The sequence below is a fragment of the Sylvia atricapilla genome, chromosome 7 (assembly GCF_009819655.1).
Source record: "Sylvia atricapilla isolate bSylAtr1 chromosome 7, bSylAtr1.pri, whole genome shotgun sequence".
In the NCBI taxonomy this organism is placed as follows: Eukaryota; Metazoa; Chordata; class Aves; order Passeriformes; family Sylviidae; genus Sylvia; species Sylvia atricapilla.
Genome location: NC_089146.1, coordinates 11,981,535 through 11,995,105, shown reverse-complemented (window position 1 = coordinate 11,995,105; position 13,571 = coordinate 11,981,535). Strand labels below are relative to the sequence as shown.

At 38.3% G+C, this 13,571-nt stretch overlaps 1 protein-coding gene across 2 annotated transcripts in view; it reads right to left on the bottom strand.

Moving 5' to 3' along the window:
* BMPR2 (bone morphogenetic protein receptor type 2) overlaps positions 1-13,571 on the bottom strand; it is a 106,277-nt gene that overhangs the window by 61,656 nt on the left and 31,050 nt on the right. Inside the window, exon 1 of one of the 2 annotated variants that reach the window (XM_066322624.1) lies at positions 1,079-1,344. The exons of the other annotated variant lie outside the window; for it this stretch is intronic. The gene's annotated coding sequence lies outside the window, so the exon portion shown is untranslated. Of the gene's footprint in view, positions 1-1,078; positions 1,345-13,571 lie in introns of those variants that run through there. 2 annotated transcript variants of the gene reach the window in all.

Below are 13,571 nucleotides of genomic sequence, written 5' to 3'. Positions count from 1 at the left end.
TAGCAACACCTGTGTTCTGGGTCAAAATTAAAGAATATCAAGTGAATTGGAACAGTTAATACTGCTTTACATCAAGAGGCTGAGCATTTTTCAGCTGATATGGGAAGAGATTCGAGCTGAATCTGTAATGAGGATATTGACTCAGCCAGGGCTGGAGAAGGACAAACTGCAGAATCAAACCCAAGTGTCCTGAAGTCTCAACTACAGCCATAACAAGTTGACCTTTGACTACTTGGGCCACTTAATCAGAGCTTCCCCCACCTTAAAATATCTCCTCCCTAATGCATACAACTAAACAAGAAAAAGAATCTATCTCTCACAGAGATTCAGCATTTTCCTAAACACTGTTGTATAGCTGGGTTCAGCAGGTACACACTTAGGACATTTGTTTTCATTGTAAAAGTCTGTCTACTTCAGCAGGTTTCTTTCTTCCATCTTTTCTCCCTCTGCTAAACTCCCATTGATTTTTAATGAGACAGAATTTAAAACAAAAAGCACATACCAAAAAGGCAGTGGGAAAAGGTTATCAATCTGAACCAATATGGAATTCCTAAATAACCTGCTAGGTGTGAAAAAAACCCCTCTGGTATGTTAAAAAAACTGTAACAGTATCTTAGTTCACTGATTACACAGGACTGACGACATTTTATCACACAACTTGGCACTTAAGAAACAATTAAAGGCTTTATGGCAAGAGACCTCAGCAGGTTTCTGGGTGTTGTAAAAACAGTAAATTGTCATGGCATTTTAGATTCACTTGATTAAGTTTTAAAATACTCATCTTTGTCATCAGACTTCAACTTAGAGCCACTTCCAAAAACTTTTCATTTCCTATTAAAGCAAAATCCAGTCAGTGTTCTATATGGAAACACAAGGGTCCAAGCACATTAAAAAAGTCTTCTGGAAAAGCTGTTAGGCTCAAATACTCAAAAGTAGATGCAAAGTAGTATAAAATGTGATGAAACCATTAAATAACGTAAAAGTGTCAAATCATAGAATATGTTTAACACTCACTTAAGGGGGAATCTAATCTACTAATCTAAACACATTAGTGGAGGACAAAGCATAAAAAAACTACCCTCAACTCCAAATGCTTGTCTTATTTTAAAAAAATCTTAGCGCTTCCATGAAATTAATGAAGTTGAAGATGATGATTTTCCGTGAGGATTCACATTGCAAAAAGGATCCTTGTGGCTTCAAATCACATTGATTGGTTTGCACTGTCTTCTTGTCTCAAGATGAAACTATTTTTGCTTATTTTACACTGTGAGCCAACAGGAATTCCAGTCTTTACACAGCGTTGAATCACCTCAGATACAATCTACTCACAACGTAGAGCAAAAAAAAAAATTTCAATGAAAAGTATTTTGCAAGCCAGCTTTAAGTATATCTTCCACTTTTTTTAAGAATTAGTCCAACACACACTAAAGGTCGTTTAAACCCAGATTTCTAGAAAAGTACAGAGAAGGGAGTAGCTGGCCTTCACTGACTCAATAGAATTTTACACATGCAACTTTTCAAGGTCTCCTGGAAAAATACCAGTCTACTTAATCTGAAAGAGTGACTAAATTATAAGATTAAAACAAGTCTAGCATTTTCCCAATAATTTTTTAATATATTTTTCACTTCCTAAATGACCCTGTCTCCATTGAAAGAAAAAATAAGTAAGTTCATGTTACTGTTTAGCAATTATGTCAGAACAGAAATCACCACAGCCTTAGTCACACATAATCTTTTCCAGTGGCCAGTGTCTATTCATGGAACTGAAAAAGCCTGAATTCTTTATCTTTGCCCTAGACTGGAGTTCAGGGATTTTTTTCTGGGTATGAGTGTCTGGCTTCTGTTTATCTGGGCTGTCAAAGTAAAGTATCTGCATGGAATAACACAGGAAACTCTGCAGTAAAAGCAACAGTAAAGCAAATTAATGATGTGGTATTTATCCCCCAAATTCAGATATAACAGACTTCCCACAGCAAAATTGCTTATTTCAGACTCTGCTTTACATTCTCTCTGAAAAAGATCTGCTACTTGATAATCCCCTAACACATGCAATGTGCCCCCTTTTCTACCTAGCAGGGATGCCATTTCTACTGCAGGTATTACTGAAACAGTTCTGGAGAACTTTTCAGTACTTTGAATCTGGGAAAATACAGAACCCATAGAGCCTGTCTCTTACAGCACATTACAACCATTTTTTCCCTATAAACATTTTCAGGATGCTTAGACTACTGTGAATATACTGAAACATTAGAAAACTGGCACACATTGTTCAACCTGAAGCTACAAGGAAATTGAGCTCTGGAATCATTAACAATATTTTGCCCTCAGACAGAAACATAATTTATTTGGCTTTGAAATCTTAAACCCTGAAGAAAGCGACAAGAGCAACAAAAGGCAGAAACTAGCTTCTACCCTGACATGCTTCACGAGGGTTTGAAGCTTCTCACCTTTCCAGAATTCCTCACAGAACATATGTTTAAGTTCAAAAACATCTCAAGTCTTTTTCTTCAAGACATTTATTAGTATGCCAGAGAACAGCCCACAAACCACTGCTATCTTGAGTCAAGAGCACGGTCAACATGAGAGCTCCCCAGGCACCTTAACGCAGCCAGCACAAGGTGAAAGCACCTTGCAGTGAAAGCACCAGCTCACGCAGAGGACGGACTATCAAGGACCTGTAAGAGATTGTGGGCTGCTACAGGAACTTGGGACTTACTTCAAACACTCCTACTTTGTGTTCCTTAACTGAGAGCAGGAATGGAAAGAATTGTCAGCTAAAGGTATTTATGGTGTTTGTTGAACTGGTCAAAACCAGAAAATATTGACTTTTGCTTCTGTTAGATTCAAGGTTATCAGCCCATTGAACAGAGGTCACTGTTCATATATTTCTTGATGCTACAGTGCTTAAATTGTTAGAAATTTATGGGCACAGCACTGAAGTATTTAAAATAAACTCATAAATTTTCTTTATGCGTTTATTCTTTTCCATTTAAATCTTTATTGTACCAAAACCAACTTCGCTGGCTAAGAAGGCGATATAGGCAAACTTTTACAGCCTTTGTATAGGCAGAAAAAAAAAATCAGTGTCCAGTCAAGACAAGCTCCTCATTAACTTCTGATTTCTAAACTTATGCAGGTAAAAAGGGCATGGTGGGTACACGCAGACAAGCCCAGGTTACTGAACACCCTTGTTTCAAGGACTGGCTTTCATGTACTGAAGTACGGTATGTCACACCAAGGAATCAAACTGCTGGGGACAAGGAAACGTAAAAAAAAAAATTAAACAGAAGAAGATTGTTTTTAATTATGTTTGTTGATGCTAATGACAGGAAACATGGAAAAGGGCACTCCCAAAATAGACACTCAAGGAAAAGACTGCAATCAACTTGCTTAACATTTTGCATTGCACACTTGAGGATGATGGCTAGAGCTATGCTCAAAAGACCATCTGAACTCCTCACCCTGTACATATACCTCAGGTAGCACAGGTTAAAACATCTCACAAGACCCAGCAGAAGTGTGAGCAGAAAACATCAGGTTCTTCAGGTCCCAAGCCAGCCTAATCCAGCAACCAGCTGCTGCAGGGGCGTGCACAGAGCCAGGCTGTGCGGGGGCTCCCCCACACACACTGCAGCTCTCTACCGCAGACACAGACAAGAGCAGCATTTCAGTCCAGGAGTTTCAACTTCTTCTGATTCAGACCTACTTAAAGGGCAGGAAATAAGCACAAACAGCATCTTGGCATTTGGAACTAGTAAGGAAGGAACAACACCAAATCTCATTATGACAACCAAAAAACCCACAACAGCACAGAGGCTTTACAGTGGCAGAATTTACCAGTAAAGAGGTGGTTTCCTCCGTTTTCACTTTTTTTTTTTTTTTAAAGACATCAGTCTTTCAAATCCACAGAGTGTTATATACATTTATTACAGGGACATTGAACAAATATTACTCAGTCGATTTGGTGTCTTTCGAAACAAAACTGTGATCAAATACTTTGTTAGCCTCTACTGAGAACATTTTCACTTATGACTGGGTTCACAGTTTAGTGGTGAACACGGAGGTGCTGGGTTAATGCTTAGACTCGTTAATCTTAGAGGCCTTTTCCAACCTGAATGATCCTATGAACGGATAAATTTTTCACTTTAATTTGAACTAGAAATGTTAGAAAGCAATATAACTTGCAACAAATATTTAAATAGCATCTTTAGATAAATTCAGATCACATTTATTAACTCATGTCCTTATTTCCTAACAAACTGGCTCTAATTTATGAAAATTAAAGTGTAACAATAAAAAATACTCATGTTTGCACATGCATTATTTATGGTTTTTTATAAAACATACATAGTTGTACAGATTACTACATATTTTAAGTAATCCATATGTACCTACAAAGTAGGTTTTCTATTCTTTTTAACAGATTTGTATAAAGGAAAACTTACTTGCAATCTCTCTGTAAATAAGAGATCCTCATCTGAGCCTGAATTACTTGACAGGGTGATAAGCCAGATAAAGACAATTTCTGGTGATTAAAATACAAATCCCTTCAGTGTTAAATGAATTTAAGTTCAGTATTTTGCTAAGCAGTTTTAAGACAGACATGCTTTTTATTTTTTTCCCTTTAAACATAAACATAGGTATCCAAAAAGGGAAAAACCCAGAAAATACAAAACTCATAACCTGAATATGTGTTTTGGAGTCTTAAGGCAAGATATAATTTATTCTACAATATTCACTAAACACATTTACAGGATCAGACAGGTTTTCAGAACCTCTGAGACAAACTAAGACTGCAATCAAAGGATTAGCAAACCAGCTGCCTATGTGCCATTACAGCTGATTATCATAGACTGTAGACAGCTCGCTTACTTGGAAAGTGCTTTCAGGAATACTGCATTGTTGCCATAGAGAAGGGTATAGAAGGATATGTGATAATAACTCGTTATTTTATTTATTATACATAAAAAGGGAACTTATGTGTTAGGAATTGCATGAGGTTTTAGAAGATCTTGTTATAAACTACATTTACAGTAAAACCTGACAAAATGAAGAACTGGAGGCTTACTAAACACTACCATCCAGAGCTGATGATGCCATGCAGTGAAGATTTGACTTTTCAGCCTTCTCCTCCAATATCACTAAAAACTAAACCAATGCCAAAATTCATCTTATCAGGATGAATATTACCTTACACATGCTAGAATAAAATCATGGAAAGAGAAAAAAACCGAACAATTTGGAAGTTACAGGCTTATCTTCAAAATGTTTTCAAGTATCTTTTCAGTTCATGTGTAGAAAAAACTGCGAAAGAGAAACTTCCAAGAGCCCTCAATAAAAAACTGTCTCTGTTATTAAATAGTCCTCTAATAGCTTGCTATGCCCAAATACTTTTCCCTCCCTAAGGCTATGAGAAAGAAGTATTGTTCTTAGTGGAGACTGAGCTTCTACTAAACAGGAAAGCAGCAGAACTCAGCATATTTAAAAAGATACTGATGTGTTTAAAGCATTGCTTACAAAAAAAAAGGAAGTGTCTTTAGTTTTCTGGTGACACTAGTAACCAACTTACTTCATCCCTCAGGCTGGTGGTAAAAAAAAATAATGTTAGCAGAGTAGAGCAGTGTATATGAGAAGTATGGACACGGCATTCTTGCTGCATATGGTTTACTTGGACTAATACTGGTTTTAGTCTATTTAATTTGAAATTATATATTAAATTCTAAGATTCCTGTACAGGGAGAAAAACAGGATCATCTTGCTGACAGTATCTAGCTATTGATATGGCTTCTCTATCTTAGAAGAGGAAGCCAAAGTCAAAATTTCACAGCCAGTCAAAAGAGGACAGACTGCCTAGGGGGAACTAGAGAAGTATAAATATGCACCAGTTATTCAAAGCACAGCCCTCCAGAAAGCTTTTAGATTAAACAGATTATTCCTTCCTACTTGCTTCTTCTCTAGTTTGTCTTTTCTCCCTCACCTTCTGGGGATTTAAAGGTCTTTGAACATCCTGTGTCGGAGATAAGATGAAACAACAGCCATTCACAGTTTTTAAATGCTCTGTCTGAACGAGGCAGAGTAGTTAAGGAAAAGCAGCTTACCACAGTTTTATCCTCAGCTTCTTTGTTTACAACATGGTTACTCTCCACCAGATCTTGCTTGCTGTCTCTATCCCATAATACTGAAAGGTAAACCTCTCCGGTTTGCAAGCTTTTTCACTCCTACATAAAACCTCTTGAAATTCACCTCCCTATCTATTCATCCACATGTCTAAGAAGGTCTAAACACAAGTTCATTCACACTGCCTTTGTCGTCTTTATTTTTAAAAGCTGTATTTTTCATTACACCTTTTTTTCTAAATCACAGTTGCACATCACTGAGGACAATGAGGATGAGAAAACAGGAAATACTTTGATTGATGTGGGGTTTTATGTTACCCAGTCACTGTATTATTCAGGGACCAGAAAACACTAACAGAAATTAAATGAAGAAGATCCCAACAACAGAATCTGTTGGATCTCACAGAGGAAATATAAAAGGAGCTCATGCTCAGCTTCATTAATCCTTTCCCCCTGGCCCCCTGCCTCTAATTAGTATGCTGTAAGTGCTCTCTGAGAACACTGGACCATAAGGATGTACAACACAGGTATCAATGCTAAATTGAAAGTAAAATAATGAAAATGTTGGCAAATAAATAAGTGTCTTCTTTGTGAAGAGGAGAACAGAACACAAAACACAAACACAAAAATTCAGGCTGGGTCATCTTTGTAGAGTAATAGCAAAGGAAAACGAAGACAGTCCTACAAAAGAAATGTGCAATTGTTATCATCTGACAATAAACCAGTGACCACCAGTTACAGAGGAAAAGGAGCATTGCATGGATCAGAAAAAGAGGAATGAATTCAGTCATGTCTGATCTTTCTCTACCTACCTAATAAGCAGAAAAACACCATTCCCTTCAGCTGCAGCTCTCTTGGTTTAATGCAAACCCAAATGAGGAAGAACAGGACAAATGTAAATAAAGTTCTAAACAAAAATAATTGATTTTTTTTCTGTACATGAAAATCAAGTTTCAGGGTATTTTCAACATTACGGAAAAATGTTAACAGGACCCGACAATTCTCAAGCTTTGCAAAAATACTAACTTGTAACTGAAAACAGACAAGGTAAATACAATGAAATTCAGCAATCTCTGAACATACAGAGCCTACTCATAAAACACCACTATAATAGTAGTATTTGGACTTAAAAAGCTACTGAAACAGTGAGTGCAGAATCTGCCCCATGACATTTAAAGTTCCAGGTAGGTTTTACACCAGCACAGAAGTGATTATTATGTACCTTTCCACCTCTCTGTTGCACCCCTAAAGCAGTAAGGTTCTCTCTTCTATTCCTCCCCTTGATGCTTAACCTCGTTGTACATTACCTTTCAAAGTCCCACCACATTCAGTTCCCCATCATTTTTTTTTTTCAATCTGCTAATCATCTCCGTGCCTGCTCCTGCCCTGGTGCATTTGATAGCAGCTGCCAGTTTCTCTCTTAAGCACCGCTACACCTTTTCTAGGTCACTCTATACATACAGCACAGTTCCTGTGAGCAGCTGCCAAGTCAGCGTCACTCTCACCTGATTTTATCCAAGCTTGTGCAGATATTAATTTCCACCACAATGTAAGTCCACAATGAAGAAATTAGTTCCTCTTTTTTAAGCCATTAAAAAACTACCAGCAAAACCCCCAAACTAACAGAGGCATTGAGACGACACATGGCTCCATTGTGACTGTCTTTGGCACTCTTCAGCCTGTGACCTGGCATCCACATTTCAGGTTTTTTTGCCCTGAGTCATTTCACTGTGTCTTTATCCTGATTATTAATAAACTGAGACAGGATCCAACTCAGGCTTTCATCCAAATACATATCAAAAACATTAAAATAAGAGAGATAAAATCCATCCCGGTTACTATCGTGTTGCCTGTTATCACAAAGTTGTTATCAAAGTCCCTATTCAGGAGAAGCAATTACTTCTCTCATTTAATGGGATAACACATGTAACTCCAGAATCTGAGGGAGGGAAGGTGAGGACTTCCCAGAGATCCCTGTGGGCCCCAGTAAACTGACTGGCACAAGCACCCACTGTGTGAGATTCTCTTGGTGACCCCAGGTGAGCCTGCCAGCCAAACCCACAAACTGCCCCTGACAGGCATTCACCAGCGGATGGGCACAGCACTGCACTAAGAACAACAGCAGAGGGGATTTACCCCACTGCTTTGTTTCTACCCACACAAAACCAGTCCCTTTCTTAACTCTTGTGTCTGCTCCATAACCTAGACACACCAAATGCTAAAACAAAATAAGTTTTTTTTTTTTACAACTCTGTCCTCCTCTCCCACCAATCATAAAACATTGCTCACTTACAATTTCCGATCAAATTTTACAGAAAAGTAAAGGCCTTATGGATGCTCATTGCTCCAGAGTTCAAAGAAAGCATGTTGGGTAGAGGCAAGGGACACCAGAACCATGCCAATGGAAAGAAAAGGTGCACAAGAGATTTACAGCCAAAGGAAAGATTACTTAGAAGTGCTTCCTACATAATCTCAGCACAGCAGCTCTCAGAGGACCTCTGGCAAACACAGCGCTCTCAGTGTGGTCAGAACTTTTCCCATCATCAGATCTGACCCACATTTCTCACTTCCATAACTTTTTTAGCATACATATGTAACCATTTACACTTTACTTAAATTGTACTTAAAGTTAAGTTCTGGTCGAGTGCCAAATGGCAGTGCTAGAGGCAAATACTACGTCAGGGTGGAAGCTGAGAAACGCTGCAGAGGTCTCTGTGCTCCTTCTCAGCAGAGCAAACAGCTTCCCAACCAAGATCAGTTGCAATGGAACAGGGAGGTCATGGAAGAAGAGCCCCATGCAATGTCTTGTTGTGTTTTAATCTGAGCTCAGCCATACGCTCCTCACAGCAGTGTCTGTTTTTAAAGCACGACAAACAATTGAATCCTATGGGATCAATGCACACACATCCCCATCACCTTCTGCTGAAGCACATACATTAATCCTACACTGGCTCAAGCAGCATCTTTAGAGAATCAAGATTTTTTTTCTATTAAAACCCAAAACTTACATTTGGCAGTAGGATGAACAGAGCAGGTATTCTTCTCATTTCATACAATTTTCTTGACATGCATAGATTGATTTAAAAGATTACACTCCAGACCTCATTTAAAGCTAAATGAATCTGAGGCTGACAATTTTTATTTTCTTAAGCTTTACTTTTTATATGGGTTCAAAGAAAATAAGTATTGAAAAACATCACTGCAAGCATCACTATAGCAACTGCAGCTCTTGAATCTTCCTTGATGCAACACACTCAGATTCCAGATGGAACAAAATGCCATGTCTATCTTGCTTTTCTATGGAGCCTCTCTTTCCTATACAGCCTCCAAAGACTAGCAGGGACATCTGCTGCAGAAGTTGCTCTTGCAAAGACCACACAGACTTGGATAAATTCACCTACTTTCACAGTTCTGAAAAGAAATAAAGCAATCAATATCCACACCCAAATGCCCGCAGGAAACGTCACTAGAACAAGAAAAGAGTTATGCAAGGTATTTATTTGAGTCCCTTTACAACCCAAGGGTTGACCTCATTAAAGTCAGAGGCAGTTTTGCCACATATTTCAGCAGAGCCAGAATTCCACATTTACAGGAGATTTCTCTGGTAGCCTAGCTCTTTTACTCATCATGCTGCATCCAGGGCATTTTGTAACATTTCATTACATCTGCTGCAAACCAAATCTGCCTGACTACCTGGATGCAATTTGCAGAAAAGACTGTGTATCCTTGAATCAAAATCTTAGAAAAGACTAATAGCAATAATATTTTTTAAAAAGTACTATGGAGACTGTAAACAGATCCAGGGTTGTTTTACCTCCAGGAAAAGACAAAAGACTGGAGTAAAGGTACTATTGGCTTATCTTTTTTATGCTGCCATCCAGGGGTAAATAACAGACAACTGTGTATTTTGTTCATTGGTTCCACTGTTCTGCATGAAATTCAATCTTATGGAAGCAAGAAAAACCAAAAGATCCTTCCAGGTGCCAGTCCAAACTATAACTGCCATTATAATATTCAAATAAGAATTAGAACACCATCAGAATGCATCAGTTCTCCACTGTATTCCTGTTGCCAAAACCACGTGGAATTAATGAAAATTCTGACAGATTCTCTGGTTTGGCTCCTATTCTGAAAAGTAATTATCAAGACATTCGCCAGGCTCTGGTCTATCCCTTTTTTGAGTTTGAAGTCACCCCTCAGCTGCAAGGTGAAGTTCTGATAGTTATTGCTTGCCAAATGAAGGCCTGGGCAGGACTGTGGTGTTGGGAAGACGAGCAATTCACCAGCGCTAACGGCAGGCACAGATGCCAGCATTTATAGGGGCGTGCAAACCACCACTTCCAAATGGCAATATGGTCATGTACCAGTAACGTCATTATGCCCTGGAGATTGAGCCCTTTGTCCTCTGGTTCACATAAACGAAAACAAGTGTTAATACATCAAAGAATACTGTCTGTAGTTCTTATCACAAGTTTCTGCTATAGCTGACAGATGGCTCCGTTCTTATGAGTGGAAGAAAAAACATTTCCTAGCAGACACCAAATATTTGTGCTTCCTTGGCACACCTCTCAAAGAACTCAAGTGGAGGAAAAATGGGGACAGTAAGAATTCTCCTTCTGAAAGGAAAATAAATAACGGAAGGAAAAATACAGGGCATGAAATTAATTAATATTGTGCAGGCATCTATACTTCCCTTCTAGAGCCCTGGGCATAACAGTCATGACAACCTCAGCTGCCAATTAACTGGAGTCCCTATAAAATGCATCTATTGCAGCAGTGAAGGATCTGACAGTCACTAGTGGGGGAAATAAAATAAAAAGGTTTAAGTTACCACTGTCATTTGACAATTGTGTAAGTAGTAACTTAAAATTCTTTTTCTTCAATAATTACTTTTCATTTTTAAAATCATAAATGAGGGAGAGTCTACAATTTCTGATGGATATCTTACGTGTGGAGTTCAGGTCTGAGAAAAAGTTCAAGTAGCATCAGTATCTAACCTGCAAGCAATGATGAGAAACTACCATCAACAGCAGTAAAAACTGAAAACATTTCTTAAATGATTCTCTAAATTCTTAATCCAAGTATCTAACCAAAAAATATTTTCTAAATAACATACATGGGGCTTTAGATACTAAATGCAAACCCAGACATGCAAATTTGATTACACATTTCTGGCATGCTATCAAGGCACAGAAAAACACCACATATACTTGTCTGCTTAACTTTAACTAGAGATGGTTCTGCTCATAATTATTCAGAATCTTCAAAACATTTTTTTTTGTGACCTATCCAAGTTCAAGGAGATCACCTCTCACTTGTGCATATTTTGTGGGGAAAAAAGGTAAAACTTCAATGAAATTACTTCCTTCTAACTATCTCAGCTACTTTCAAGCACAAAGACTGCATGCAGGGTCTATGGCTGTAGACTTCCCACATCTCAAAATATGGCTCTAAGAAGATGCAGCATTATTCAGACTGTGTCAAGGAAAGCTACAACCTTCTAAATTTGCAAATAGATCCATCTTTCACATCTGTGTCAAAATATGTCATTGTCAAGCTTGGGGGGAAAAAAAGCCAACAATAAATGCTTCTATGAGGATTTTTAAGTTTGTTTTTCACCCATTCTAGCATTACTAAACGAATAAGCTGCAGCGGTCAGTTACACTTTTCTTACACACTATTATCAATAGCTGTGTACTATTAACATAGTAAATGTTCAAATCAACTTATCTTTTCCAACTGGGGGCAGGGGGAGGAAATCTGAGTTTTCTGCTTGGTCAGCAGTATTTCCATTTTATTTTTTTGCTTTTGACAGTGTTGTTTTCAATACTTGCAGAACGGCCATTTCTTGAAAAAGAAATCTACAGAAAGTAATAGCCACTGGTAAGTCCTACTCCCTCTTATGCTACACCCCCTAAAATTAAACCAGTATTTTATGAGGAATTGCAAATCAACTCACTCTAAGCTCAAGTACCAACTGTATGTCAATACTTGTGTATGAACTCAGTGCACACTCCTCTCTACACACATAAGGTTTACTAGCAGAAGACAACCACTACACTGACTTAACATCAGTTTGTGGAATCCTTACAGTAATTCTAAATCCCTGTGAAAAAGCAAGCAAGCAAACAAAGCAAGCACATTTTCTTTCAGACAACTTATCTGCATTGTAAAACAAATGTTGGTTTAAAGCTAACTGTTACCACTCAGCAGCACTGCCCCTTGCACTACCCTGCTCGCAGAAAACGATTAACACCACCGTATGGAACAGGCTGCTTTCCTCCTTCATAATCAACCCTGCTAAGTTTTCAGACAATATAGGACTATTGAGATCCCCATCCTGGCCTGCTTCTTTATGTCTCTATTAACTGACCTGCAGCTGTACAAACAGCCGTGTTTCACCAGCATACAGTCTCCTTTACTACAATTTGTCTCCTTCAATAGCATTTCCTTAAGCTCAAGTAAGTCCAATGTCTGAAAAACAGTAACAAATACTTTCAAGTCTACCTCCCTGGTCTACAAAACGATACATACAGGTCCCAAACAGTAAACTGCATGACAGCCTGTCTACCGCATCTCCACAAAGGGGTTTTGCTGAAATCACAAGTCCTGTGGAGTCTGAGGGGCCATGTGTTAGTTTTATGAATATTCTGACTCATTATCAGGTTCTGTTCCCAAAACAGAAAACAGCACTGTATAAGCTCTGCCGGTACAACCATCAACAAAAGCCACCATTTATTTCTTTAGGTAGAGGAGGTTTCTCCAGCTGTGCTAAGAATGCCATCATCTTCCTAAATTAACTATTAAACTGATGAGGGGACTGTGATTTCTAAAGAAAAGTCTGGAAGGAGCTATTTATTCAAATTTGCAAAACAGGTCAGCTAACACGAGCAAACAGTCTCTCTCACAGCTGACAGCCCTGGCTGGCAGCAGGTTGTAACTCATTTTCATGCTTCCCCCTGCTCCCCCTGCAATCTTTTTGGGCAATCTTTTTTACTTTTTTTACTTCTGGGTAAAAGAGAAAGACAGAAGAGAGATCCAGATACATCCATGTAACACACATCCAATCCACTGCTAAAAGTAATCCACATTACAATGGCTCAGCTACACTAAATTATTCTGGATTGTCTTCGCACAGACATCTCAGGGCACAGTTTTTCATGTTAGTTGTTCAAAACATTCAGCAGGGGAGCAGTTAAATGAAAAGCTCTTTATATTGGTGCTGCTCAGAGCTACAGTGTTTTTTTAGAAAGTCTTAAATCTTATCCAGATCAAAATCATAGGTTCAATACAGAAGGAAAAACTTGGCATCAGAGTTGAAAATCCTTCTGTCAGGCAGAACTTCTCAGAACGTGTTCTTTCTTGATCTCTTACAACAGTTCCCTCAGTTACTTGGTATTTCAGAAAAATTACAAATTACCTGAAGTTCTCACCATAACTGATACAAAGAATATA